This window comes from Anastrepha obliqua, chromosome 1 (genome assembly GCF_027943255.1).
Source record: "Anastrepha obliqua isolate idAnaObli1 chromosome 1, idAnaObli1_1.0, whole genome shotgun sequence".
Lineage (NCBI taxonomy): Eukaryota > Metazoa > Arthropoda > Insecta > Diptera > Tephritidae > Anastrepha > Anastrepha obliqua.
The window spans coordinates 116,965,828-116,986,689 of NC_072892.1; the positions used below are offsets into that span (position 1 = coordinate 116,965,828).

The window sequence follows — 20,862 nt, forward strand, 5'->3', positions numbered from 1 at the left end:
TTTGACAGAAAATTAGTTTTATTCTGAGAAATGTTTTAGAAATATGAGAAATGTTTTAGAAATATGCAGAAATAAGCAGACATTTCACGAAACTTAAATTAATTATTAAAAAAAGTAAGTATAGAAGGAAAAAAGTATAAGACCAATGTTTACTATATTTAAAATAAACAAATAGAATTCTTGAGGTTAGTTTATAATTTGGAGCTTAGTAATTTGTGTTGGCTCCTCCTTTGATTATAACTTTTTGATAAATTTAATATTATTATTATAATAAATGTAATATAAATATAACATTTTGACCACCCGACAATAATTGCATTTCTAAGGCTTTAAGAGCTACAAACTCTCTTCCATGTTTGAAAACCGATTGTGAAAATATTGGCCATACATTTTCGATAGGGCTAAGGTGAAGGGTGCAGTCAGGTCATTCTAAAATTGGTATTTTTTGGCTTGCGAAAAATCTTTCGTTGCTGTGGGAGTATGAAGGGCTGCCTTGTCATGCTGGAAAATTCACTAATCATCGAAATTATCATCAAAAAAGTAATAATTACTTTGCCCAGAATTTCTATATATCTGACGCTATTCACTTTTGTGCGTATCAAACATAGAGACGTTTTGCCTTTGCCACTAATGGTTGCCCGACCACAACGGAACACCGTACATAATTACGAGCTAATCTCTCCTGCTTTTTCTTCCGTTTATCATGCCAATACATTTTGGAACCATCTGGACCGTCCCGATTGAATTTTTTTCAACGGAAAAATTAAGTTTTTCCCATTCATCTTCCCAAAATTGGTACTTCTCTGATTTTGTCGAGTGGTTAACTTCAGTTCAGGTAGTCATTCAATTAATTAGTTTGAAGTCAAAGATATTCCTTGAGTTAGAATTCAATCGGCTGGCTACTATTTCAATTTATCGGCCAGAAAAAAGGGCAAAAACAGTTAATTTTTTATATATAGGATTAGTTAGTGGCGAAAAATAAAAGCATGTATACACACACACGCAAAAAGCATAATTGTTTTCTCGCTAAAAGTAAATAAATAAAAATATGTTTTGTAATATACTATAATGGCAATTACCGTTGTACACAATGCAGAAAAAGTCATTGATATGGATGAGAGAGCGTTTGGGTACACATATACATACATACACATATACGTACACACGTATATGCACTCCCGTATATATAGAAAGTAGCCCACACGAGCCAACTATTCTCATCAGCTGAGTGATACAATGCGCCTATTTGCACGCTAAATAAGAGGCTATGTGTATGTGTACACTCGCACACACGCACACACGGGAGTTCACAAACAAAAATAAAACGAGTACCAGACAGACAGATATTAAAGAGCGCATAATCATGAGCAAAGAGAGCCAGTAGGACTACAAAAACGTGCGAAAGAGCAACCCGCTGGCCATTGATGGGTGGGTGAAGTGCGGAGGCACGTTACAGTATGATTGTAAGTGCGCTGGAGAATGTGTGTGTGTGTGAGTGCTTTACGGATTGTTGGCCTGCAACAGTTACAAGTGAAAAAGAGTAACAAATACAGAGACGTCGCTGACAACAGCAGCGCAGTCGAAAACTGATAACAGAGCAACATAGCAACAACACAGACTCATAGCATTGGCAAAAACAAAGCGCTGCACCAAAACGCTACAACAATAGCAACAATACGACGAAGTGAACTATGACGCTAAAGATGGATGCTAATATGAACGAGTTGCAACGAATAATAACAACGGCGCAGTCACTGCCACTGCCGCAGCCGCAGTCGCGGTCGCAGTTGCAGTCACTGACATTGCATGGTAAACGGCCAATGAAGATGATACAAAGCTGTGAAAGCGATTTTAGAAGTCAGTCATAGCCGGCATTTCGAACAGTTTGGACGTGTTTAGCGGATCAAAAAAAGGAAAAGAATGGGAGAAAAGGACAAAAAGGGCAGCAAGGCAGAAAAGACTGTGAAGACACATAGGCTATAAACAGTGGACCGTTATGTGGTAGTAGTGATTTGATTTGGCTTGGCTTAAAGGACACACATAGTGCCAGAGTAGTGAACGACAACAGCAACAACAGTAAACTACTACTTATTAGATATTTACAAATACCAGCACATATATGAGACACATGCAAGTGTGTGTGTGTGTGTGTGTGCGTGTGCTTTAACGGTGATGGTTAGTGTGCTTGTTTGGTCTTTTAGATTTTCGGGCTTGTGACTATTTGAGATTAAATGGCATTAACATTGGCGAAGGTGGCAATGATGCTGTTGCTGGTGGTCGGTTAATGGTTTGATAGTGTGCGAGCTGGATGGTGTGCGGCAAGGGATTTGCATTTACATAAAAGTGAATTTACACACACACACACTAACCCACCAGCCCTCATCCATAAAATATAACAGTATTGAGTTGGAATTTAGAGTGTTTTAGTGACACACCTACGCCTAAAAGCGAACTGACACTTAACGAAAATGCGTTATGTGATGCGTATACGCCTAAAACTCTGCTAAAATTGTGCGAGCTAACCATAGGCCGTTTAATATTAGTTCGGGTTTAGAGGTGTGTAGAAGTTTACGGTGTGCGTGCGAAATACGTCGGTGCCGGCGGATTAAGTTTGACGGTATAGTGCGTGGTCGGGTTAAGGCGATAGACCAGGCAAGCTGTGTTGGCTGCAATTTTTCGGTATTTTCGCCATTACTGATGTTTTCTAAGTGTCAGACGGCAGTTTGTGCGCTAAAATATGCACATAAAAATTCAGTAAAAAAACGAAAAATGTAACGAATGCTGCGACCCGAGTGGAAGTGCTAGTAGCCATAGTTAGAGCAAGGTCGAGCACAGGTGTGCTTTTCAAGCGAACAAAAGAAATAGAAAGAAAAAAAAAATTTGAAATAAAAAATAAAAAAATAAAAAGGAAAAAACTGAATTGAATAAAAGGGTAAACATTTTCCGCCTAAGTGTGTTCAAGGGTCTACTCAGTTAAAAAGCTTCAATGGCAACGCAAGCAATAACAATAAACAGGTGTAATAGCAAAAAAAAAAAAAACAAAAAACTAAAATGTGCAAATGTAAAAAGTGAAATTTAAATTCAAAGGTGTGAAAGCAGGGTAAGGAGAAGTGGCACTTAAAATAACACAAAATATTAACGAAAAAAGAAAAAAAGTAAAGCAAAGATTAAAAAAACCCCCAAACAAGCAAGTGAGTGTAAAATGGCAAATGGAATTACGATGTTGCAAATGGTGTGAAATGGCAAGCCATACGGCGGTAATCGGTAAATGAGTTAGCTGTGCATGTGTATTAGTGAAAGCAAGGCAAAAAGTGGAAGTGGAAAACATTAACGAAAGCGTAGCAGCATTTTAGGCGAAGCGCACGCTTCTAACCACCACAACTCATTCCGCGCACACTTCACAGCTTCTAAATGGTCAACAATCATGCTGGACTACTACTAAATGGTAAGAAAACGAATTGAAAAGAGAAAATCACATACAATGCAAACTTTTTTCCACACAAAATACTGCTGATAGGAGAAATGGAAAATTTTTAATAGACTCTAGCATGAAAATTTATTTAGAGCAAAGCAGCAGCAAGAAGAAAATTGAATTGCTGGTAAATAATGTGCTTGGCGATTATCAAATTGCGATAAAATACTGGCAGTAGCAGAAATAACAAAGAGCGCTGGAATAAGCCATAAAAAAAGCGAGAAAAGCAAATAAAAATTCGGTCGAATTCACGTAAGCATAGCAGGAAAAGGAGAAAATTGCAGATTCTGAAAGAAAAAAATAATAATAAAAATGACATTCAATAAAATAATTTCCATTTTCTATGTAGGGCCGAAAGCATGCTGAGTATCATACAACGGCAATTTGCAGCAGGCGCCTTAAAATATGCAAACATTGCTAGGTATTTAAGCCTCCATATAATAAATTCATGACATGGCCTGCAATGAAAAACTAACTCCACATACATGCACACACACATATGTATGCACTCATACACACCTACATGTTTTTCCAACATGCATGCACATAGGTATATATTTTTGTCAGCGATTTTTGGCAAAGTTCGCAATCAGTCATCAGACCGCGCATAACAAAGCAAAATAAAACAAAAAGCAAAACAATAGAAAAAGCCAAATAGAGATAACAGTGCAGCACGTTACAAAGCGCACACACACATCTACACACATGTAACATAGTAGCGCGCTTGCTGACATATGCATTTCCAATTTGTGTCGCGCAATCGCTCCGCGTCACGTTTTCTGTGTGTGTGTGTGTGACAACTCAATAGGCAGCAGCGTCTACCGCGCACTCTTACTCAATGGGCACTGGCAGTTTCCGTGCGCTATTAATGGCGACCTCGCGCTCCAACTTGTATCTGTATGTGTGTGTTCGTGTGGTTGTGAGCCGCTGTATGTGAGCGCTTTGTTTCAAAGCAGATAAATTGTTTTGGCCGCTTGCCAAAAATAATAAAATCACAGTCAACGCCAACGTTTTGTTGCATTTGCGTGCTCCACCCGTTTCCCAACTATTTTGCTTCCTTGTTTTAGTACATTGATTCGTTGGGTTAGGGCTGGTTTATTGTTGGTTGTGTTTTTCTTTTCCTTTTGGTTGCTGCCTCATTGCCTGCCACAGCAGTTCAGCAGAGATAACGAGGTAATTCCAGCAAATGATTTGTGATTTTTGAAATTATTAAGTAATTTTGTGGCACGAAAAGTGTGAATGGGAAGTGGAAAATATGTTTTTGCTAAACTGTTGCATCTTGATGAGGATTAAATGAGCGTTAGTTACCAAGTGATTAGGGTTATTTAATACTATTACGCGATTTCGCTTATAAAATCTGCTCGGGGATGAAATAAAAGCGACGTTTGAGCGAAAATTCAATAAGAATAGAATAGTTGTACAATGAATTAAAGATTTTAAACAATAATTATTTTTTAAACTCTAAATTTTAAGCTATTACAACAATAAAAACCGAAAAAAGGTACTCGACAGGCTGAGTCGTTCGGCGACCAAAAAAGCTGAGTGGCTGTTGCTCGTCAGCTGTTATTCCGAAGGTTTATGTATTAATTTTTCTAGTTTAAAAAGATATTTAGTTTACTTTAAGGCAAATATTTATTAACTAAGTGTTTAGAGTTAACTAATAAAAGGAAACCATAGCAGTCGAATGGGTAGGCGTGTGAATACTATTCGGGAGTGCGTTGTTCGAGTCTCCGTGCATGAAACACCAAAATGATAGACAATTTTATCTAATAGTGGTCGCCCCTCGGCAGGCAATGGCAAATCTCCGAGTGTATTTCTGTCATGAAAAAGCCCCACGTAAAAAATATCTGCCATTTGGAATGGGCTTGAAACTGTAGGTCCTTCCATTTGTGGAACAACATCAACGCGCAGGCCACGAATAGGAGAAGGAGCTCGGCTAAACACCCGAAAAGTATGTAAGCCCCAATTATAAGTATTTATATAATGAAGGTATAGATAGAGAGAACATAACAAAGCCAGAACTATGGTTCAATAGGGTTATACTTACATGGGTTCCGGGACACTCCGGTGTTCAAGGAAACGAAATTGCCGACGAATTGGCCAACTGTGGATCAGCGGTGCCCGCACAAGGGCCAGAGCCAATAAACGGAATCAGTTCCGCAGAAATCATGAATTGGATAAGCGATTATGTAGGCAATCTACATAAAGGGCGATGGTCCGGTCTAGAACGCTGCAGAACTGCAAAGTGTTTTGTGACAAGTCGGAACAGAAAACTATCAAACTTTCTACTAAAACTTAGAAGGAAATACGTTCGCTTGATGGTCGGTATCATTACAGGACACCATCCATGGGGTCAGCATATGACCACCATTGGAATCATTAAGGACCCAGTGTGCCTGTCAGGCTTGGAAGAGGCGGATATCATTGAGCACGTTCTCTTTTGCTAGGGCACGGCTACGAGTTTTGGCTTCCGATGTCATGAGAATGAGTGATATTCTTTCTCTAAAGCTGGAGGATATTTACGGATTTGCCAAAGAATCTGTAAAAATTCTCACAGGACTAACTATCTCTATCTCTGTCTCTTTGTCTGATACTTTTCTCCTTCCCTCCCTTTCCAGAGCTTTTAATACAATGAGCTTTTTAGCCTGAGTGTTTTAGGAGCCACCAAATCTCCTGGTGCTCCTTGGCTTGACCTTTTTAAATTTCAATTTCATGGTTCAATAGACGATGGGAAATCAAGAAAGACAGAACAGGAGCGAAATAATCAATTGGATTAAAATTGAATGTTATTATAAATATTATTTTAAGTAAAAATTCCATTCAATTTTTACTGCTCACTTTCACTTATTATGGTTGCAAAACCTTAAATAGCCGAGATGCAGAGTGACTTCAATAAAATGCTGAAAAGTAATTTGATTCCATCATAGATAAAAATAGAGATATAGTAAGGGCGAAATCAAGATCGAGACTATTAAAAATTCTTGTCTTTGCGGACAACATAAGAGTAAAACTGATTAGATTTTGTTTATTGAAACTTCGCGAATTAAAAAAAAATATATATAAAATCATTCTATAATATTTCCATTAGCTGCAGTAACCTCCTCCATCCGGGGCGGGAAATGTTTCATGAATCAAATGCTCCCTTTTCATGTTAACCACAACGGTATTAATTGCAGCCTTCTCCAGAAAAATGGTGCTAAAGATGCTATTTCGTTTCACTCTCAACTACGCCATATACCTAGTAGTCCAGGGGTTAAAGACTGGGGAGTTAGGCGGCCAAAAGTTCGGTCTTATGTGGCCATGGGAATTTTGAGCCATCACTTTGTGTTAAGGCACAGAGCCTGGCTGAAAGATGTATGGGCTGTCACCGCCCACTATCAATCCAGGATTTTACGAGACTCTAGAACTATAATATATGCAACAGAATTCACTCGAAATCCTTGAGTAAAGAAGTGTGGTGACATGTCAAAGGACATGTTGCTCACAACACTTAAAACCGTTTTTGCAACAAATTCTGAAATGCCGCTTGAAGCTTCCGATTCACGGCGCATCGTATGAACGAGTGAATGGGAGCACTTAAGAAAATTAGCGATTTCTAAATCGGTGTAATTTGTGTCTATAGCAATGGCAACTGCCTGTTTCTCCATTCCCTGAGTATTCAAAGTTGTTTCTGAAAATGAGCAAAAAGGAAAATAATCGTTGCGGGAAGTTATAGCCACATATAAGCATATTCTGAAATACCATTTGCTTCCCGTATTAATTTCATTAGGATACCTAGTAATGGGTACAACAAGTAAATAATTTGATTTAAAACTTTAGCATGGAATGGAAAGTGAAAACGCAAAACCGTTTGGGGAATATTGAAGTTTATCTGCCGCAGTAAATCAGGGCAATCAATTATATCACAGACCATGCCCTAGATTATTATCTGTGAGTATTTTATATGCTTTGAGGAGAGTGATTTTAAATGTATTAACAGACAAATGTCCCCTTAAAATGAAACGAAGAAACGAGCCACGCCCGTTAAAATGGAGAGGTTGCAGAGCAAAGCGAATAAAGCTGCGTTGAACCCTTTCGATGCTTTGATGATTTAGCGGGGTTAAAACGGCACGAATGTGATTAAAGGCACAAATAAAAACGCGCCTAGAATGCTACGCTGATACAAGCCAGAGATGAAGGGGTGTGATTGGGCATTGCCAATTAAGACATAAGATGCATAGAGAGGTAGGAACCTTAGCCAAAAACGGAAAATTGAATTCTTTTATATTTTCAAAGTAAAACATTTCTGAAGTAGGTCCATTATAGTCCATCTAAATCACATTTCATTGATTACTATATGGAGGAAATCCATTGAGAGCATCCTACGTTTGATGTCCTAGATACGCATAATTATTCAAAAATCAAGAGGGGTGGAAAAAATCAAGACACCTGGAATTTATGGCTATTGCACTATTGAGGACGATGTTTGATTTAAATAAATTACCTAAAAGATTAACGATCTCAGATAGACTATGAGGATGCCTACCATGAAATTACATTACATAAACCAGGAATTGTTCAATAAAACGCAAAATAATTGTTTAATAATGAAAATTTATTTTGCCGCCTTCACAATAGGCTCCATTTGTAGCAATACATACATGCCAATGATTAGTCCAGCCATCAAAGCACCTTTTAAATGAGTTTGAAGAGATCTTCTTCAGCTCCTTCAGCGAATTCTTCTTAATTACCTCTATCGATTCGAAGCGGCGTCCGCGGAGTGGCAATTTAAGTTTTGGGAAAGAGAAAAAGTCAAAGGGAGTTAAAGGCGGTGAATGCGGTGGTTGTTCGACGACATTTGTCGCGTTTTTGGTGAAAAAAGTTTTCAAAATATGAGCTTTATGGGACGGTCGGTTATCATGATCCATGAGTTTTCTTTCCACAAGTTGGGCCGTTTCCTACACACATTCTCTCTCAAACGTCACATGCCTTTCAAATACGTATTCTTTATTTACCGTAGAACCATTTGGAATGAATTCCGAGTGCACAGCCCCATGATAATCAAATAAAACGAGTAGCATGATACTCACTTTTGACCGACTTTGACGTGGTTTTTTGGGTTTCGGCTCATATGGATAGCGCCATTCAGCCGCCTGTTGACTGGTTTGCATGTCAAACTCATATACCCACGTCTCAGCACCTGTTATGATGCGTTGGTTAAACGTTGGGTCCGAATTTACTTGCTCAAGCATGTCTTCACCCACCTTAGAAATTCAACTCTCTTGGAACGAGTCGAGCAGACACGCGCCTCATGCCCAATTGATTAGGTCACGAGCTACCTTCCTCAAACTTAAATGATGGTTTTCAATCACCATTTCCTTGACTTTGTCGACGTTTTATCCGTTAAAGACGTTAATGGGCGACCAGATAGAAGCATATCTTCGACGACTTCTTGGCCCTCTGCAAAAGTCTTATAGCACTCGTAGACCCGTGTTTTTGATAAATCACCTTCGACATAGGCTTTCTGCAACATTTTCAATGACTCGGCACACGAAATCCAGTTCAAAATATAAAATTGAAGACAAATTCTTTGTTCGATATTTTTATCCATAGTGAAGATCGCAGAGCACACCTGCGGTTGACTGATATAATTGAACGCCAAAAACAAGCTAATTGACAGATCACAATCAAACTCTGCGACACCACAGAAGGCGGTTGTACCTACATTCCCGATATTTTTTTGACAGAATGTATATATGTACAAGCAGGGATATTTATGCAACATTTCTTTTACCAAATATAATTCCAAAAGGCCTTCGGGTTCGATACTAATTCAGTTTCGTGCCGCGAAATATTATATATTGACTGCTTGCTAGGAGGTTGTCAGGCGCATTAAATTGAGTTGAATATTGAATATAGGGTATTGGTTCTTGGATACACTACTTTGTGCGGATATGTACAGATTAAAATACCTATTTATTTGATTCTTCAACGTTTTAATATCCTTTGTAGGACAGTGGGGTTTATGAATTCGGCAGGTCGAAGAACAACATCATAGCAACATTCTGGCCTAACTCTGTTCGTGTTGACTTTTTCTGGATATAATGAAAAAACTTGCGCAGAGTTCTCCAAGGAACAAGAAATCGGATTATGTGACGCTTACCGGATGGCTTCTTTACTAATGCGAACAATTTGAATACCTCGTCCTTGCTGGTACCACTAGTTGCATGTCTGCTTATGCTTTCCAAAGGAAGCTTTATGAACGCCGCCAGAGATTTCTTTAATCTCATATAGCCTAGAGTTCTGATAACAGCCTATATGAAGGCCCGAAAAAATGATGATTTTCAATATTTCTTTTTTGCTAGTCAATTGCTTTATTTTCCAAAAATAAAAACAACATTAATACATCATGTTTCGACTTGACTTTAGCAAAATTAAAAAGAAATTAATAATTGTAAAAGTTAGCGCTGTTTGTGGAGTCCGTTTCTCCAGAAGTCTTTCGTGGTGATCATCACAAGTACTTGGATATTCATCTAAAATTAATCGGACAAGAGAAATTATTTATATTAACAGATAATCTTGTGCCTGATCGAAGCATTTTTTTATTTTTTTCAATATTATCAATATGGCCTTCTATCAGGCATGAGTGTTTTATATTTTTCAAACATAGTATACATTTTATTGAAATTTACCAATTGGTGTTTAAGTTGCAGCGATCACCAGTTCAAAAAACATAGTTTTGAGAAAAACGCATTTAAAGTTTTGCTATCGATTTATGTATACCCGAGCGCCTTTTGTAAATTGTTGAAAAGTATTTGTCAGATTCACTTCAAATTTTCATACAAGGTTTTTAAGATATTGTACTTTAAGAAAATGCAAAAAAAAATTCCAATGGTTTGAAAATTCCCTAACCCCTTAAAGATTCTACCTATGTCGTTCGGTGCAAATTCTTTAAAGGCAAGTTCTCTTTTCATCTGATATGAGATCGTTGCTCGGCAGAGCAGCCGCCACTACTGCAGTGGCAGTATGCGGTTATGCGGCGGATATGGGCATCTAACAGTCGCTTTAGAGTCTTGAGAGAAAAGGAAGTCAGGTTTATTGGTTCAACATTTTATATTTGAAACCCTGGAACACTCTAGGCAGGGTCCTCCGCTTCTGATGAGCTACAAGTTAAGGTAAGTAGATGTTTGTGGCCAAATCTATCGATAGCGGCTTGTATTTCTTCGATATTTCAAAGTAACTTGATTCAAATTACTTTTAATAGACGGTTGCACCACCAGGTGTATTTAATAACTTTTGTCTGCTTAAATAAATTATATAGCGTTAAGCAGATATTGCGTAAAGTTTAAAGAACTGATAGCAATAAAGAAGTGGATTAAAAAAAAAAAACAATTTACTTGTACATTTATAATATCTACAAATAAGTGAACTCATTAGTCGAACTATAGAAGCTTTACTCACTTTACAAATTTTCATAAATCATGCTGAAAAAAGCAATTACTGGTGTATAAGCTGTGAGTTTTACCACTTGTGCTTACATAATTCAGTTACTTTATTTTTTACAATGTTCGCTATATTCCAAATTTTTCGCGCAAATTTTTTTTTTCGTTTATTTTTTTTTATAAAATTGTAGTTCATTGCACAATAGAAAGTTATAAAAATTGCAGAAATTTCAAAAAGTTGTCGTAAAAATGTTCAATGTTTAGAATTTTGAAAACTTTTCAGGCTTGCAGTTTTGTAGCCCATTAAATTTCAGTAGACTAATGTGCAAGTTCGAAGTCGCTTAAAAATACCGTTGATTTTTGCGAAGTTTTTGCTTACGATTTTGAGAATTTACTTGCGCATGAAGCATGAAGATGCTCGACAAATTTTAATAAAACTTTGTTAATGGTAATGGTTTTACGGGTTAGGCTAAAGCCTTTATGCACTGCCACAAGATTGATCTATTGTGCGCCCTCAATTGCTTAATTATAATTATTTATAATATGGAGAAATTGGAGAGAGTTAAAGTTAGAGTTAGAGATTTTGCTCTATTGGCATTGAAGTTCGAAAACTTCTTAGAGTGATTAAGGCCGCTTGTGCCGTTTCAGTGTTCACTGATTTTAGTTTTGACCATTTTTTGGTTTCCTGTTTTACATTATTTTTGTTAAAGCCGAAAAATGAGGTTGATCCAATAAGTAGCCCTTCTGCTGCTTTGAAGAAAGTTTGAAACTTTGGTTTCTATCATTCGAATTTATTATTTTTATTATTATAGTATTGTACAATATTTTTTCTGAAATATTTTCTCAATATATTTCTATAAAAAATTAATGAAAAAAATTTGCCATGGTAGATATTGCGAATAGTGCAAAAAGACCATCATCATCATCTTTTGGCACTGGAGCACTTTGTGAGTTTTGCCCTGCTACCCGTGGGACCTCCATACACATCGATCGTTAGCGACTTTTTTCCAATTCCTTAATCCAAGTTTATTGCTGTCCTGCTCTAATTCGTCGGCCCATCTCTTGGTCTTCCTTTCGCTCTAGTGTTGAACGCTTTGGCTTTTACAGTCGTCTTCTTTGTACTTCTACCGCCCATTCTTGTTATATGACCCAGCCATCCAAACCTGTACGCTTCGATGCAACGTATAACATTTTTGTAATTTATAAGCTGGTCTATAGTAGCTCATCGTCCCATTTTATATGCCACTCGCCGTGATGTTTGATTCAATATTTTTCGTTAAAATGTTTGCAGTTTTGCTTTATCTTTTTCAATTAGCGTCTACCATTCAGCTCCATAGCATAAGACTTGTTTTGTTTTGTACAGAATCAATTTGTATTGTCTGTTTAGTAGTTTCAATTTGAACAGTTTCGTTAGTGACGCTTATGATCTGCTTGGATCCTCTCGTCGATCGGAAAGGCTTATTCATGGAGTATAAAAGATATATATTTAAAACATTTTTACATGAAAGTACATATGTACAATACTACGAGTCGCAATTTCTCAATAAGCCGTGTCGTCTCCATCGTTGTCGAGTACAGCCTAGCATCTTCTTCATGCTTTGAACCAGCTTTTCTGCATAGCTCAGCTACAAACAGGACTAGATTTTACGAACTTGACTTGAGTTGTTTTAATCATGGACTGGCTTTCCGGCAAAATGCGTTTTCATAGTTCCCCACATATTTTCAATGGGGTTGGCGTCTGGGGACTGGGAAGGCCAGTCCAATACTGTGACGCCATTTTCTTGTTTTGTTGTTTCTCAATGTGTTTTTCTGAGAGTAGTGCTTTTGACGATGTGGGGATGTGGTCGTTCGATGGTGTTGATACTCCGTAGTCGCAAAGAAGGGTCCCGCGAAAGTTGGATGCTCACTTTATCCTGCTTTTTTGTCGTCACCCGCTTCAAGCCGCGCTCGAAAAAGTCATCAACATTTTTGTACACCTTATACCGCTGATTCCACGTCAAAACGAACTTTTTTGATTTTTTAATTACTTTTGCAGCCGCGGCGTAAGATAATTTCGGCTCTTTCGAATACGTGGGTAAAACTACCGCCTCGGGACACTTCGCGTAGTTCTCACTCATTTTTGTTTGGTTGCGTTCACGAGAAAGTTTCGAACGACACTAACCTGAGTTAGCACTGGCGTCGTAGCCCTTGAGTGGCCCTATTACGCAGCAAAAAGCAGAACGAAATATATCTTGAAGTTAGAAGAAAAAAAAAACGGTTCTTTTCTTCTGACACAGACTGTAAGTAAAGGATTCCACGATTTGAAATAAATATGGGTAAATTGCAGTTTGTTACATATTGGCTTATTTTGTTTGGACATCATCATATTTTTCATCTTATCTTCGTTGATTTCAAGGCCAATTCTCCCAGCTGGAACTCCAATATCCGCAAAGGTTTTGGAAAAGGCTGGATATTTTTGCTGTCACCGCGTATGCGAATAATTGGGTAGCAAAAAAGAAAAATTGGAATTGCTTTAAAATATCCCGAAATTTTGAGATCAAAATTTCCCGATAACATTGGCATTCCTAGCACCGATACACAAATCCATAGTCGTAATGACAAAATTGCATGAAGTAAGTAAAATCTTGTTTCCATATTCACCAAATTTTCCAGATTTAAGCCTTTGCGATTATTTCTACTTTTTAGATGTGAAGAAATGGCAGGAATTAAGAGCTTTTGCTGAAGAAGTTGTCGACAAAAGATACAACTATTTTAAGGCATTAGAAAATTTTAGGAACGTTCTCAGCAATTTATCGAAAAAACTAGTTTAAGAACTAATTAAATAAATATTTTATACTAAATATTAGTCGGCAACTCTATTCAAACATTTCTTTGAACTAAAGTGTTATAAGAAAAGTTCCGTTTCATACCCATTTTACAATAGTTTTCTAATAATTTGAAGTAAGAGGTTATCTCTAGAATATACGAATATCTTCAGTGATAACAGCCGCTCCGGTGAAGTTGTTGGTAACTTTTATTTCTTATCGCTCTATTAGTTTTTGAACTTAGAAATAATTAAATAAAGATTTTCTATGGAAATTTAATCAAAATCGATAGAGAAATCAATGGGCGGATAGATATATGTGTATTTGTGCATTTGTATAATATAAAAAGTGTATATTTAAAATTATAAGATTTAAAAATTGTATGTTTGCCAATCGACTTTCGGCTTATTTACATTAGAAACAACTTTTGAGTGCCCATCTAATGGGAAAATATTTACTTTCGGCCCCTTCATACGAAACGCATACATACATACGTATTTAGATATAAACGCAAGTGAAAATTCCATTTCGCTACAAATCGGCGCAACGGATGTGCAGTGCAAATCCTTTCACGCCAAGCTCAACTCCCTATTTAACTGGCGCTTATCAAAACTGGCAATAGCAGCGGCCACAGCTAAAACAACTATGCACAATGAGCATAGAAATGCATACAATGTATATATATACAATATATATACAATATATATATATTTATATATTATACAACAAAAATGTAGTGGTTTACACAAATCGGAAAACAAAATGTGTTGTTGCAATGTGTTCGGTTTTGTTTTCTCTTTGCTTTTTGAGGGTTTTCGAAATAAAGGGAGGTCAACTATTCAATGAAAATAATTGGATTCTCTACTGTAACTTAGAGTCTCAGATATATTTGTTTCCCAACAAGTTAATTAATTTAATTTTTAATATTTAATTAGCGATTTTTAAATGTGCGTACGACTTGAGTAAGAATGAGGTTTGTTAGCGCCATTCGTTACTCTCAGGTGGGTTGCTGTTTAAAATGGGAAAAACGGTCAATAATCTACTTTCCATGCAGCAATAGTTTTCGCAAATGAGTGAATCCATGCTAACATTTTCAAGTATTTTGGAAATTGGCTTATGGTCAGTGAAAACAACGTGAACCTGCTTACCAATATTCTGAGCGAGGCTTTGATTGATCTGCAAACAGACGAAATAAAGGAGTGCTTAAGCTAGTGCTTCATTGGAGTAGTATTTTGCATTAAGTTTTCATGGTTCACTGTGCGCATTGAAATATAATTCGAAAAGTTAAGAGAATCTCACTATGAAATTTTCAGGCATTTAAGAGCAACAAGAATCTAAATGGGTGTTTAGAAAACATGACAAAAAATAATTTTTTAAAAATTTCCAAAAAAATGTTTCTCAAATAAATTTCCAAACAAATTTTTTCAAAAAAAAAAAAAAATCCATAACATTTTTCTTTTTGTTTTTAAATTTTCCAATAATTTTTTTCTCTATTTTCCAAAAATTTTATTGAAAAGCATATTTTATTAAAAAAAAAAATTATAATAAAGTTAAAAACAACCGAAGACGTTTCATTTAAAAAAATCTGTTTCAAAATGTTAACATTCAATGAATCTCAACATTATTAATTTTTTTCTATATTTTCTCAGTTTACTTTTCATCGAACTCAAGTCTACAAAAAAAGCAATTCTCAGAAGAGTTGCTTCACTGGAGTAGTATTTTGTACTGAGTTTTCACAGTTCGCTGTGCGTATTTGAATATAATTCGAAAAGTTATGAGAATCCTACTATGAAGTTTTCTGGGATCAATGAGCAACAAAAATTTGAATCTGTTTTTATCAAACATGACAAAAAATTTTATTTTTACAAAATGTTGAAAAAAAAATTTCCAAAAATTTTTTTTTTTTAAGTATATTTTATTCTAAAATATTAAAAAAAAACAATTCATCTTAAAGTTAAAAAGAATCGAAGATATTGCATTTAAAAAAAATCTGTGTCAAAATGTTCAGCATTCAATGAATCTTATTGTATATTAATATTATTATAAAATTTCAAACTTTTCTCAGTTTACTTCTCATTATACTCAAGGCCACAAATAAATTAATTTTCAGAAAAATCCTCAACAATTGCTGATGATTTAAAATTGCTTAGCAAGGTAATTTGACATTTGGATGCTTCTTTAATATAGGAACATTTAAATTAACTTTTCGCTTGGAGTGTCCAAAATAAGCTATCACTTGAAATAAAGGGATGTTTTCATCCTTCCTATTAAATGGACTTTATCAAATGTTGTTTTTTCTAAAGTTAAAAAGCAGTAGCCGAATGGGTTGGTGCGTGATTACCATTCGGAATTCACAGAGAGGTCGTTGGTTCAAATCTCGGTGAAAGCAAAATTAAAAAAAAAACATTTTTCTAATAGTGGTCGCCCCTCGGCAGGCAATGGTAAACCTCCGAGTGTATTTCTGCCATGAAAAAGCTCCTCATAAAAATATCTGCGTTCGGAGTCGGCTTGAAACTGTAGGTCCCTCCATTTGTGGAACAACATCAAGACGCACACCACAAATAGGAGGAGGAGCTCGGCCAAACACCTAATAGAAGTGCACGGCCAATTATTTATTTTTATTTTTAAAGAGTTTTATAGTCTAGCCGTGGCATTGACTCTGTCGCGCTATAGCGCTGCATTCATGGAGAAGGTGCGTTGGAGTCTCCTTTGATTGGTCACAGAAAATACAAGAGTCAGTAAAGGTCTGAGGCGCTGTGCGAGGTATTTTAAAGACCCTCACAATAGAAAAATTTTAAATAACTCCCTACTTAGTTCTAAGCTCCACTATACGTCTTTAGTTTGGAGCCCAAGTTATGCCTCTCATTCAAATAGAATTGAAAAGATGCACATTTCTCTGATGCATTACTACCCTACAGTGTTCGGTGCGTGCTAAAAATCTCGGGTGCCTTGCCAATAGACGTACACCACAGTTCGTGGTAATTTTTTACATGATTTGTGATTCTGTTGATTGTCTCGAAGTTTTTTAACATATTGGCTTCAATGATCCTCACAAAACTTTACGATTTTACTATAAGGAATAAAATTTGGAAAAAGTAGGGACCAAATAAAGAGATTTCGGAAAATAGTCAAGATATGTAGTATGTAGCAACACCCACTTTTGAAAAAGTATTTGTACCGCAAACAAATTTTGGCACCTCAACATTTTGACAACTTTTGACTATTTTTATTTTTTTTTTAATTTAAATGCTTTTTTGTTTAAATGTAATTCATTATGAAATAAGGATCATATTACCTCAAGTCCAACTTGGTAAATTTTTATCAAAAATTAAAAATCTTCCAACAGGGTGATTAATTTTGCGCCACTTTGTATATAGAGGATTTTCCAATAACAGGTGTTATCTATCGCTATCGAGAGATGATTAACGATTTTTTATGGCCAGAATTGGATGGTATGGATCTGGACAACGTTTATTTTCAACAAGACGGCGCTACGTGCCACATAAGCAACGGAAACCATTGATCTTTTACGGGAAAAGCTTCCGGACCGTGTTATCTCTCGAAGAGACAATTGGCCACCGAGATTTTGTGATTTATTATAGCACCTTGTGACTTTTTACTTTAGGGTCACGTGAAAGAGAAGGTCTACGCTAGCAGACCAAAGGTCGATTAAAGACCTCAAAGATAGAATTCGTGAGGCTATCGGGGATATAAGACAGCCACTTTGCAATTCAGTTATGGAAAATTTCATGAAACGGATATTGTCCTGTAAGAGTTGTCGTGGTGATCATTTGCCTGATGCTATTTTCCACTATTAACGGCATACCTTCCTCTTTATAATGAAATAAACATCCGATCATTTATATTAAAAAATATCAATTTGCTTTGTACATCAAAATAACACCTTTTATTGGAAAACCCTTTATATAATATATACTCAGTTAAAAAACTGTAGCACAGCAACTTTTTGACAAATTTTGATAACTGGTGAATAGATCCAAGTTTAAAAATTTGTGCAAGTTTGAACAAAATAAAAAAAAAATCACGAAAATTTCAAAGGATGCTTTCCATTTAAATTCAACCGGGCTATTCGGGTCATGTTCTTCGATTTCGATGTAACTTAAATATGTTGCTCTCTGGTCAAAATAATGAGACACGTATTTTTTTGTTCGCCCGAAAAAATTTTTTTGCAAGAGTTATCGGCAATTTTGTTTTTCGCCTCAAACTCGATTTTTTTTAATTATATAAGAAATTTTTTTTTTTAAATGCCCATAACTTAGTCAAAAATGAACCGATTTTAATAATTTTGGGTTCAAAATGATCGTAATTACATACACAAGCGACTTGATGTAGAAACAATTGCAAAAAAGTAGTTGAAATTTTTTTATTTAGCAAAAAAGAAAAAAAATTGAAATTTTTTCGAAATTCAATATTTCAAAAAGTGTATTTTTTTTTTTTTTATAACTTTTTCCAAATCAAAAGGACATCTCAAACTTTAATTGAGCTGCATGCCTAGTAGCTAAAATGAGTTGTTTTTGAGTAATGAATTTTTGAGTAAACACCCTGTTTCGCACTTTTTGTTTTTCGCAAAATAAAAAATTGTCAACTACTTTTTTGCAACTATTTCTATATGAAATCGCTCGTGTAAGTAATGACGATCATTTTGAACCCAAAATTATTAAAATCGGTGCATTTTTGACTAAGTTATGAGCATTTAAAAAAAAAAAAATCTTATATTATTAAAAAAAATCGATTTTGAGCCGAAAAACAAAATTGCCGATAAAGCTAGAAAAAAATTTTTTTGGGCGAAAAAAAAAAATACGTGTCTCATTATTTTGACCAGAGAGCAACATATTTGAGTTACATCGAAATCGAAGAACATGTCCCGAAAAGCCCTTTTGAATTGAAATGGAAAGAATCTATATAAGAAATTTTTTTTTAATTGCTCATAGCTTAGTCAAAAATAAGCCGATTTGAATGATTCTGGGTTCAAAATAATCGTAATTACTTACATAAGCGATTTCATGGAGAAATAGTTGCAAAAAGTAGTTGAAAATTTTTTCTTTTGCAAAAAACAAAAACTGCGAAACAGGGTGTTTACTCAAAAATTCATTACTCAAAAACAACTCATTTTAGCTACTAGGCATGCAGCTCAATTAAAGTTTGAGATGTCCTTTTGATTTGGAAAAAGTTATAAAAAAAAAAAAATACACTTTTTGAAATATTGAATTTCGAAAAAATTTCAATTTTTTTTCTTTTTTGCTAAATAAAAAAATTTCAACTACTTTTTTGCAATTGTTTCTACTTGAAGTCGCTTGTGTATGTAATTACGATCATTTTGAACCCAAAATTATTAAAATCGGTTCATTTTTGACTAAGTTATGGGCATTTAAAAAAAAAATTTTCTTATATAATTAAAAAAAATCGAGTTTGAGGCGAAAAACAAAATTGCCGATAACTCTTGAAAAAAAATTTTTTCGGGCGAACAAAAAAATACGTGTCTCATTATTTTGACCAGAGAGCAACATATTTAAGTTACATCGAAATCGAAGAACATGACCCGAATAGCCCGGTTGAATTTAAATGGAAAGCATCAAAGGTGTTAATCGGAATCGGTTGCTCCTCGGCATACAATGCCAAACCTCCGAGTGTAGTTCTGCCAAGAAAAAGTAAGAAACCATTTGCCGTTCGGAGGCGACATAAAACTGTAGATTAGAATCACCACAAAAAGCAGGAGAAGCTCGGCCAAACTCCCAAAATACATTTTTATAGCCCAGTTTTTCAATAAGTTTGAAGTAGCCCAAAACCCGAGTGATTTTTCGGAATTTTTTTCGCTTACGGTGTTGAATAGTTATGCCTTATAAGAAGAAAATGCAAAAGACCGCGGAGAAAAAAAATTTCAAAAAATCAGAAGCAATTAAACTTCCACTACATTATATCAAACTTTATCGGGCTATAAAACTGTATATTTGGAATTTTCGTAAAAATTCTGATTAGAAAATGTGAATTTAGATGAAATCTTATTACGTTTTTTTTTTTAATTTGTGCAAGGTATAAAACATGGATTTATATGATTTTTCTTTGGGAATGAATTATATTTGTATAAAAAATATACTAAAATTAAATGAGAATCAAATATAGCCACCGTCCAGGGGTTAACAACTGTGTATAGCAAATGACGTCGGAGCTAATTCGGAGGTTGAAGAAATAAGTAGGCGTGATATCATCATTACTGTTGTTGTGTTCTACACTCAACTCTGCGTTGTATTAGTATTTTGTACGGACAAAAAATATCTTTTATCAGCAGTTCCGGGTTTGACACTACTGCTCCAGAACTCCCTAAGTATTTTGCGGACTTACCAGGATGGCCCTGGATAATATAATTCTCATACGACTCTGCTTCATGTGGCAACTCCATTTCCAAAGGGTGCTATCAGAACTTTTGTAAGCTCAACCGCGGAAGTTTCGAAGATTTAGCTCGTTTTGAACTAAAAGCATTAGCTGTTTTTGACACTTCAGTTGCTTGTCCCAGAACATCATTGTGAATCGTGAATGACGACAAAATTGGAATACTCGCACATTTGATTTGAATACAAATGATTGCGCCTATTGAAGAATCCGTAACTTGATGAGGCCATTCACCTCTTTGCCTCTAGCCTACTGGCGATGGGAGGCGAAAATGTTTTTCTGCGACTTTGCTTTTGCTAGAATTAGAATATAAAAATGGATTGCGAGAAAAAATCTAAGCTCTCGAGCGACCGGTATTATACTCTGATTTATTCGTATAACGAGCAGAGTGAAAAATGATCAAAAGAAACATGGAAATAATTAATATCCAGCATAGTTTTGGAGTGCTGTTGCTTAGCTTTGTCGAAACCAGAAATGTTAATAAAGCAGTTCACGTACAGCAGCGATTTTATCTGGAATAATAACCGATTTTAGCAGATCTTCACGAAATGCGTGCTACAGCTACCAATCGAAAGACGTTGGGTCGAGATGTTGGTTTCGTCACAAACAGTCGTAGCAATCCGAACGATAAACTAATGAACGTCGTAAAAATGAATATTTGAAGTACCTCTTAACAATACAAATTCACTCGTATGTTAAAACGTTCTGAGTATGTTTACCATAAAAAAATATATAAAATGACAATATCAGAAATTAT

General features: G+C 35.6%; 1 protein-coding gene across 1 annotated transcript in view; it reads left to right on the top strand.

Moving 5' to 3' along the window:
* The first annotated feature begins 3,348 nt into the window (after positions 1-3,348).
* LOC129235825 (cell adhesion molecule Dscam2) overlaps positions 3,349-20,862 on the top strand; it is a 273,431-nt gene continuing 255,917 nt past the window's right edge. Inside the window, exon 1 of the mRNA XM_054869869.1 lies at positions 3,349-3,445. The gene's annotated coding sequence lies outside the window, so the exon portion shown is untranslated. The remainder of the gene's footprint in view (positions 3,446-20,862) is intronic.